A 9,842-nucleotide genomic window follows, 5' to 3' on the forward strand; every position below is an offset into this window, starting at 1 on the left:
GTGCAGAGCCTCTTGTTCACATTTCGGTGCCATGACAACACTGGGCCCCTGCTCCAGGTTCGAGGTGACGATCCAAGTGTGAGGCCCTCTCGACTGTGGGGCCCAGGGCCTGGGCCCTGGTCGCAGGACCAATGTGAGGATGAAGTGAATTCTTGTATTTAAAACCCTCAGTGAAGTGCCTGGAGAGGCGGGATCCAGGTGGATGTTAGTGAAAACTGAGAAAGAAACAGGCAGGGCCCGGCCAGCGTGGCTCAGGGGTTGAGCGTTGACTATGAGCCAGGAGGTCACAGTTCAGTTCCCCGTCAGGGCACAGGCCCGGGTGGTGGGCTCCATCCCCAGTGGGGGGCGTACAGGAGGTAGCCGATCCCTGATTCTCTCTCCTCATGGATGTTTCTCGCTCTCCCTTCCTCTCTGAAATCAATAAGACAATAAAAATAAGGAAACGGTTAGTGAATCTGGGAACTGAAGACAAGGCCACTGGCTCAGGGGCGGCGGGTGCGTGTGAAGCCCGTGGCCCCCACCGTTCCCTCACCTGTGCTCGCACCGAGCTTGCTTCCGGGAGGCCTGTTGTCCGCCGGCACTTTCAGACGCCGTCCATGTCCCTCGCTCAGCCTGGGCGTGAGCTTGGTGTGCTGTTCACTTTCATCTGTAAGATTCCAGACTAGACCTGGGCCTGTGCTAGCTCTGTCCGTGGGTGGCCACATGACTAAGCCACATGATTAAGCCACATGAGTTTAGAGGAGTCGAGTAAATGGCATTGGGATCTTGTCATCAAAAGTGAACGAAACGGCCGAGACCGGTTTGGCTCAATGGATAGAGTGTCGGCTTGGGGACCGAAGGGACCCGGGTTCGATTCTGGTCAAGGGCATGTACCTTGGTTGCGGGCATATTCCCAGTAGGGGGTGTGCAAGAGGCAGATGATCGATGACTCTCTCATCAATGTTTCTAACTCTCTATCTCCCTTCCTCTCTGTACAAAATCAATAAAATATATATATATTTAAAAAAAAAAGTGAATGAAACGTACAAGTATAAATCACTGTTAGAAGATAAATGTAAGTGTAAATGATGCCTGAGTTTCCCCAGAGGCTCACCCGGGATGACATAGGTGGTTTAAACGAAAACTTCCGGTTTGAGTCTGTAATGTGACCCCAGGGCCGATCCACTGTCACTTGTGGGCCCAGCCAGGGAGACCAGCTTAAAGCTTCTCAGGCTTTAGTTCTTCTTGTTTTTTAAAATACATTTTATTGATTTTTCACAGAGGAAGAGAGAGGGAAAGAGAGTTAGAAACATTGATGAGAGAAAAACATCAATCAGCTGCTTCCTGCACACCCCCTAATGGAGATGTGCCCACAACCAAGGTACATGCCCTTGACCAGAATTGAACCTGGGACCTTTCAGTCCGCAGACAGACGCTCTATCCACTGAGCCACACCGGTCTCAGCTCAAGCTTTAGTTCTCAAGCTGCCCTTAAAGAGACTCATCAGAAACATCTCAGGTCAGGGACAGATACAGTTTTCTTGAAATCTTTGTTTGAAAAACCCAACTGGAGTACAAAATAATGTCTATATCCTCATTAACCTTCACTTGCTTTTTTTCTTGGTTAAAAGGGAATGTCATTCTTGTTCGTTGTGAATTTCAGGACCTAAGTTTGGGAAGAGAACTCTAAAGGCACGTAACTGGGCTCTGCCGAGAGTTCGGGAAGATTTTGACTCGATGCACATAGCTGTGGCATTTGGAGTGTGAGCTCGCTGTCCTTAGTCCAGGAGTCTTTTCAACAACATGCCTTTGTTCACGGGCGGGAATGTTTCCCGGCGTACAAACAGCTCCCATGTCCTGGGCCTTGGCCCCGGCGGGCGCTGGGCATAGGCTGGTCTAGTGCGGGTGACGTGGCTGAATTTGGCAAACGGTGAAACCCTCGGGTTCTTTCTCGGTCGCGTGCACCAGAGGAAGCCTCCTGCTGGCTCGTGGAGCCCTCGCTGCTGGCAGACGCAATGCGTTCTCAAAGCTCACGGAGGCCCCGCCGACGTGGCCCGTGGTGGCGTGTGGACCCCGAGGTCACGGGTTTGATTTTGGTGAGGGCACAGCCTGGGTTTCGGGTTTCCTCTCCACCCAGCAGGGGGCCTGCAGGAGGCAGCCTGGCAATGATTCTCTCTCACTGATGTTTCTATCTTTCTCCTTCCCTTTCTCTCTAAAAATCAATATGACATATTCAGTGTGGCTCAGTGGATAGAGCGTTGGCCTGTGGACCAAAGGGTCCCAGGTTCGATTCCGGTCAAGGGCATGCACCTTGGTTGTGGGCACATCCCCAGTAGGGGGTGTTCAAGAGGCAGCTGATCAATGATTCTCTCTCATTGATGTTTTTAGCTCTCTATCCTTCTCCCTTACTCTCTGTGAAAAATCAATAAAACATATTTTTAAAAATAAAAAATAATAAAAATCAATAGAGCCATACTCAGTGTGGCTCAGTGGATAGAACATCGGCCTGCGGACCAAAGGGTCCTGGGTTCGATTCCAGTCAAGGGCATGTAGCTAAGTTGCAGGCTCCTCCCTGGCCTTGGTTGGGGCCCTGGCCGAGGCGTGTGCAGGAGGAAACCAATCGATGTGTTTCTCTCACATCAACCTTTCTGTTTCTCCCTCTCTCTTCCACTCTCTCTAAAAATCAATGGAAAAATATCCTCGGGTGAGGATTTAAATAAATTCAATATAAACACGTTTTAAAAAAAAAAAAAAAAAGCTCAGAGGAGCGCCCCGGCCTTCCTCCCTGGGCTGGGCCCGTGGGAGCCGCCCTCGGGGGAGCTCACCCCGTTTCCGTGTCTCCCTGGAGGCGAGGCAGCCACTCGCGGTGGCGACACGGCGGCTTTCAGGGTGCTGTGAGGAAGCCGGGGCGTCTCTGAGGCTGCGCTCAGTCCGAACGTGACCACTGCCCAGGCACACGCGGCTGTCATCGACCCCGTCCGCGGGCGAGTCCGCAGCTGAACCCGGGAGCGGACAGATGTCCCCGCGGCCCGGCATCCGTCACCCGTGTCTGCACACGGTGACCGCCACACCGGCGCACTGCGAGCTTTCAGGAGCCCGGCGAGGCTGGCCACTGTTTCCGGACGTGATGGCTTAACTGGAGGAGCCTTCAGTATCACTGCAAGCTGGGCTCCGCTTGGGCAGGAGCGGCGGTGAGGGAGAGGCTCGGGGCCATGGTGGTGCTGGCCACTGGCTCCCCGGGAGGAGGGAGAGGGAGAGGAAGAGGAAGAGGAAGATGGACATCTTCCTCTTTCCTGCCGACGGCTGCCCAGTGTATTTTTGGATTCTCACAAACCCGTGGACTCGTCACTGGATCAGAGCCAGGGGAGGAGTCCTGAGATTATCATTTGTCATTCGGGGCTGCTCCTCCCCCAGGAGGGAGGGCTGAAGATTCTAAGGAGCATGGAGAGAGCATCCGTTTTGTTCATTTACTAGAGGCCTGGCACACGGAATCCGTGTGTGGGTACGGTCCCTGGCCTGGCCTGTGGTCAGGGCCATCTTCCTCGGCTGCTGGCAGCCGGCCCCGCCCCCCACTGCCACCCACCCTCGGTTCTCCATCCGCCGTGGAGCGGTTGGAGCCTGACGGCCCGGAAAGGGAACCAGAGGTGGTCAGTGTGCCTCACAGGACTGGCCCAGCAGTCAATTTGCATATTACCCTTCTATTCTATAGGACAGAGGCCCAGTGCACGGGTGGGGGCTGGCTGGCCTGCCCTGATGGGTTGGGGTGGGGTCCCCACTGGGGGGTGGAGCCAGCCATGGTGAGGCCCTGGGTGGTTTGCAGGCCGGCCCCGCCCCCGATCGGGATGGGGGTCCCCGCTGGGGGCAGGGCTTGCCAGTGGGAGGGGCCGTGGTCATTCTAGGTTCTGGTTGTTCTGGTTATTCCACCGTTTCGGTCACTGAGCTTTTATTATATAGGATTAAAAAATTACTTTTATTGATGTCAGAGAGGAAGGGAGAAGGAGAGAGAGAAAGAAACATCAGTGATGAGAGAGAATCATGGTCCGGCTGCCTCCTGGGGATCAGGCCCACAACCGGGAATTGAACTGTGATTTCCTGGTTCACAGGTTGTCACTCAGGCACTGTGCCGCGGCGGCCGTCGAGGGCTCTGCCTTCCCGGAGAGGAACTGCCCAGAGAAGTGGGGTCGGTGTCCCCTCCCGCCTTCACTCCAGAGGCCACCACTCGGCAGGTCCTCACCGGGGATGCGTGTGCGTTGCTGCGTCTCCCTTTTCCCTCGGGGCCCCTGCCTGCTGGCTTCCCGCCCTGGAGGACGGGATTCGGCCCTTTCTCCCTGCCCAGACCTCTTCCTCCCCTTTCCCCGCCCCCTCGCCCCTTCACTCCCGAATTCCAGTGAGATCGACGTTCAGCACCGACAGCATCCAGGCCGTGTAGACACCAGTGGGGCCCAGGCAGAGCCCACCGCCATCATGGCCCCTGTGCGTCAGCTGCCCGGGAGCCCACGTGTTTGCTTGTTTGCTTTTCTTTTCTTTTCTTTTTTTTATTTTATTTTATTTTTTAAATATATTTTATTGATATTTTACAGAGAGGAAGGGAGAGAGATAGAGAGCTAGAAATGTCAATGAGAGAGAAACATCGACCAGCTGCCTCTTGCACACCCCCTTTCGGGGATGTGCCCACAACCAAGGGATGTGTACATGCCCTTGACCGGAATGGAACCCTGGACCTTTCAGTCCGCAGACCAATGCTCTACCACTGAGCCAAACCGGTTTCGGCTGCTTGTTTGCTTTTCGTCTCATGTCCTTGACTCTGCTCTTCTGTCTAAATCTCCTCCCGTTCAGTCCAATGAAGTCCATCCCTGATGTCCCTATGGAGCCACTGCTGCGGCCGCCGACCTGCCACTGTGGGGACCGAGGTGGCTGGCCCGCCTGCTGCCCAGGCCCCCCTCCCCCCGTGGCTCCCTTGTGCAGTCTGGAGGGCCCTTCAGCGGCTTCGGTGAGTGGTTCCGCACTTTCTGAGAGAGGGCACGGGCGGTCAATGTCTCTTTAAGACCTTGAACCTCAGACCCGGTTGGCAGTGTGCCCAGGTAGGGATTCCAGGTGGGAATACGTCCTCGTTGGCAAAGTCAAGGCTGGCCCCTCTCTGGTTTCCAGTGTGGTTCCTGGGAACGCCAACACCTCTGAGGACGGTGCTGTTATTTCCTCTCCTGGCGGTGAGGGACCTGCTTAGATCCCCACTTCCCTGCGCTGTTTGTCTGTTCTCACCTGTGATCCCTGTGTCTGCGCATCCACCTGCTCCCTGCCCTTGTGCTCCTGTCGTGTCCTTTCCCCTTTGCCATCTGATGGGTCTACGCCTGCGAACAGAGCCAACCAACAAAAACACAGATGGCACAACTGCCATGCTGCATCCGCGCTTCCCAGGGTCTCAGAAACGGGAACAGCGACGCTCCATCCTGCCCGGAAGCTCTGCCCGGGAGTGTGGTCTGGGGTGCAGAGCATGAGCCCCTCAAGTACCGATGGAGACGAAGGCGGCAAGCTCAGATGCCCTCCGGGCCTGGTAATCACGCACTGGCCGAGCCCTGCACTCCCGCCCCCTCTCTGCGGGTGCACCTTGCAGACCCGAGTGTCCCGTCCTTCTAGTCTGGCTCGTGGAGTAGACGTGGCGCTGACACTTGCCAGTGACTGTGGAATGAATGAGTGACTATCAGCTCCAAAGCAGAGAGAGTATCTAATGGAAAAATAAAATATGGTTACACAAAAACAATGTTATTGGAGCCCACCCATCCACTCACATAGTGCATGTGGTTGTGTTTAACAATAGGAATGGCAGAGATGAGTAATTGTGAGGGAGACCTATGGCCTAGAAAACCTAAAATATTTACAGGAAAGTCTGCTGACCCATCTTCCTGATGGACAGACTGTGGCTCGGAGGGTTGATGGGTCTGGTCCATTTGGAAGCAGAATCGAAGTTCAAACCGAGGTTTTCTAACGTGTCAAATGCCTTTGGGTATGGTTTCCCCTATATTTTCGCCTCTTTGGAAGAATAATCCCATATAAAAAAGAGCCAATATGCAAATGGCCATCACACCATCATGCTGTCACTCTGGGGCTGGGACACCTGAGGCCACACCCCCACCCTGCAGGGCTTGGCAGGGGCGGGGCTGGCTGGGTCTGGATCTTGCGCGATTTCGAGGCATGTGTGTGTGTGTGTGTGTGTGTGTGTGTGTGTGTGTGTGTATGTGTGTGTGGGTGGGAAGGGTTGGTGGGGACTTGACTCTGGGTCCCACGGTACGTGCCAGCCTCTGACAGGAGGGAGATTTTCATATGCATTTTACTAATTTTCTTTCATCTCTGACACTTCTATTATAGAGAAAGGGCAAATAGCAATATTAAAGTATTTCCTCTAACTAATTCCCTTTTAATGTGCATAAATTTCGTGCACTGGATCATTAGTTATACTTGTAAAGTGCTTATTGTCTTCCCTGTTATTGTAAGTACTTCCCTTGTATTAAATCATTTAACCATCATGTTAGGTAGGGGTGAGGCAGGAGCTGGTAAAGGCGGGCCTGAGGCTGAATCCAGGCAGCTGTTCATTTTTATAAATAAAGTTTTGTCCTAGCTGGTGTGGCTCAGTGGACAGAGTGTTGGTCTGCAGACTAAAGGGTCCCGGGTTCGATTCTGGTCGAGGGCATGTACCTCAGTTGCAGGCTCCTTCCTGGGACCTGGTCAGGGCTCGAGCAGGAGGCAACCAATCAATGTGTTTCTCTCATGTCGATGCTTCTCTCTGTCTTTCCCTCTCCCTTCCACTCTCTCTAAAAATCAATGGAAAAATATCCTCAGGCAAGGATTAACAATCTGATCTAATAAAAGAGTAATATGCAAATTGACCATCACTCCAAACACACAAGATGGCTGCCCCCATGTGGACATAAAATGGCCTGCAAGGGAGGGCAGTTGGGGGCAATCAGGCCAGCAGGGGAGGAGTTAGATGTTCATCAGGCTAGCAGGGGAGTGGTTAGGGGCAATCAGGCAGGTAGGCAGGCAGGTGAGAGGTTGGAAGCCAGCAGCCTGGATTGTGAGAGGGATCCCAGATTGGAGAGGGTGCAGGCTGGGCTGAGGGACAACCCCCCCCTCCCCCATGCACAAATTTCATGCACCGGGCCTCAAGTAAGTAAGTAAGTAAATAAATAAATAAAGTTTCGTTGGACCACACCATGCCCATTTGTTTCCTGTCTTTGTCAATAAAGTTGGAGCTCATCCATTCAAAGGCGTCTCCTCTGTGGCTCCAGGAGGGCAAAGATGAGCAGTTCCCTGGAGCCCGCAGCAGCCCGTGGGGTGTGAGCACAGGTTGTCTGGCCCAGTACAGAGAAGGGCCTGGTGGAGCTGGGACTGCTGACCGGGGGGCCAGCATAAGTGGTTTCTTTCTGGGAGGCAGCAGGCTGCACAGGTCACCGAGCCGAGAGTGGACGCTAAAGCCGGAGAAAGCGTCTTCAGACCTCTCTCCCCACGCTGCCCACAGAGAGGAGTGTTTCGAGTGCAAATGGAGAAGCCCAGGCCTGCCCAGCTCTGCGCAGTCACTGTCAGGCAGGGCCTGGTCGTAGTCAAAGGCATGGAGCCAGGATTGAGGCAAATTTGGGAAAGACCAGCCTGGAGCAAACCAAGTCTCCCCAAATCGTTTGTTGAGCCGATGAGGTCACGTTCGTTGAGGCCACAGGCGTCCAGGAGCTGCTGTGGGTCTGACAGGCCGGGGCTCAGAAGCAAGCTCGGCGCTCGGCCTCCGAGAAGCTCCTCCCTCCTATTGAACCCGCTCTCTGCCCCTCAGGAAACCCTGTTTACTGTGACAGGACACGGCAGATACACGCGCTGCCCCCTCCAGCGCCTCCATCCGTGTGCTGATATTCCGACACGCACACGCCTTTCTGCGTGGAGTTACTGTAATTTTATTGAATTCTCAGAATGCCATGAGGCTATTTTTGGCTCCAGTTCTGGAAAGCGATTTCCCTTGGGGTTCGGGTTTGTCACTTCCCTGGACACGTTTCGCTCAAGAGCCAAGAAGATACGCCGTCGCTTGTCCGGGAACGGAGAACGCGGAGAATCCTTCATCACCGGTGCCTGAATGTCCTGGATGTACACGATCGACTGGGACAAGCACACTGAGCCTCACAGAGGCCTGCTCTGTCTCTTTCCTGTCACACTGTCCTGGAAGGACCCCTTTCCTCGGCGGCTCTGCACCTGCCCGGCCTCTGACGCCATCTCTGAGGCCAGGAGGCTGCAGGGCGGACCAGGCGTGCCGGGCGTCCTGCGTCCGTCCCCGCGTGGCCCCCAGGGGAAGCTCTGTGTCAGCAGGTGACCTTTCCCATCGGGTCCGTGTGCGGCTGCCCTCTCCAACTCAGGGTGGCTCCCTGAGAGCCTCGGCCAGGCCAGACATGCCAACCCCCACGCCTCAGGCTCTCCGTCAGGAAGATGGGCCAGGGGAGGAGGAAGGGCTGCTCATCCCAGCTCCTTGGTTCCGAGGGGCCAGCTCCATGGAATCCAGCGCTCCAGCCACTGACTGCCATGGCGGTGGCGATGGTGGTGGTGATGGCGATGGCAGTAGAGGTGGCGGTGGCGGTGGAGGTGGTGATGGCGGTGGCGATAGTGGTGGAGGTGGAGGTGGAGGTGGAGGTGGCGATGGCGGTGGCGATAGTGGTAGAGGTGGCGATGGAGGTGGAGGTGGAGGTGGGGGTGGAGGTGGAGGTGGATGTGGAGGTGGATGTGGAGGTGGCAATGGCGATGGCGGTGGAGGTGGCGGTGGAGGTGGAGGTGGGGGTGGAGGTGGTTATGGCAATGGCGGTGGAGGTGGAGGTGGTGGTGGAGGTGGTGATGGCGGTGGCGGTGGCGATGGCGATGGTGGTGGAGGTGGAGGTGGCGGTGGAGGTGGAGGTGGTGGTGGAGGTGGTGATGGCGAAGGCGGTGGAGGTGGAGGTGGCGATGGCGATGGTGGTGGAGGTGGAGGTGGCGATGGGGCTGGAGGTGGCGATGGTGGTGGAGGTGGTGGTGGAGGTGGAGGTGGTGGTGGAGGTGGTAATGGCGAAGGCGGTGGCGGTGGAGGTGGCGGTGGCGATGGCGGTGGAGGTGGCGATGGCGATGGCGGTGGAGGTGGAGGTGGCGATGGGGCTGGAGGTGGGGGTGGCGGTGGAAGTGGCGGTGGCGATGGCGCCGTGCAATGTGCTGTCTGCTTCCCCACCAGCACACGTCGATGCACGTCTCTGACTCGCGCGGGGTCTGTCCTGGAGACGCTGGTGCAGGATGAGCCTGGATGTGAGGCCAGTGGAGAGTCACACCTTCCTCTGCTCCGAGCCAGGAGCTGAGAGCAGGCTTTATTATTATTATTATTATTATTATTATTATTATTAACTTGTTTTTATCGATTTCAGAGAGGAAGGAAGAGAGAGGGAGAGATAGAAACATCAATGATGGAGAGAATTATGGACTGGCTGCCCCATACACGCCCCAAACTGGGGATCAAGCCCGAAACCCAGGCATGTGTCCTGACCGGGAATCGAACCATGACCTCCTGGTTCACAGGTAAACACTGAGCCACGCTGGCCAGGCCAGGCTTGTTGTCAATGACACAGTCCGTTAGACCGTTCACACTCACCGCATCTGGCTGGTGGAACAGCGTGAGCTGTCACCTGATGGTCTGAGTCCCTGTGCTCCTCTGTCATCAGGGATGACAAGACCGGCCAGGAGGATTTTACCGGATCCTGGGGAAAAGGAGGGAGAGACGGTGAATGAGGCACTTTCGGTGAGTCACACTGTGTCACATAAGGCATGTGAGCTGTCCGGTGAGACCAGCGCAGTGACAATCCAGGAGGACCTGCCGTGCGC

The sequence above is a fragment of the Pipistrellus hanaki genome (genome assembly GCF_964339955.1).
Source record: "Pipistrellus hanaki genome assembly, chromosome: 2".
Classification (NCBI taxonomy): Eukaryota; Metazoa; Chordata; class Mammalia; order Chiroptera; family Vespertilionidae; genus Pipistrellus; species Pipistrellus hanaki.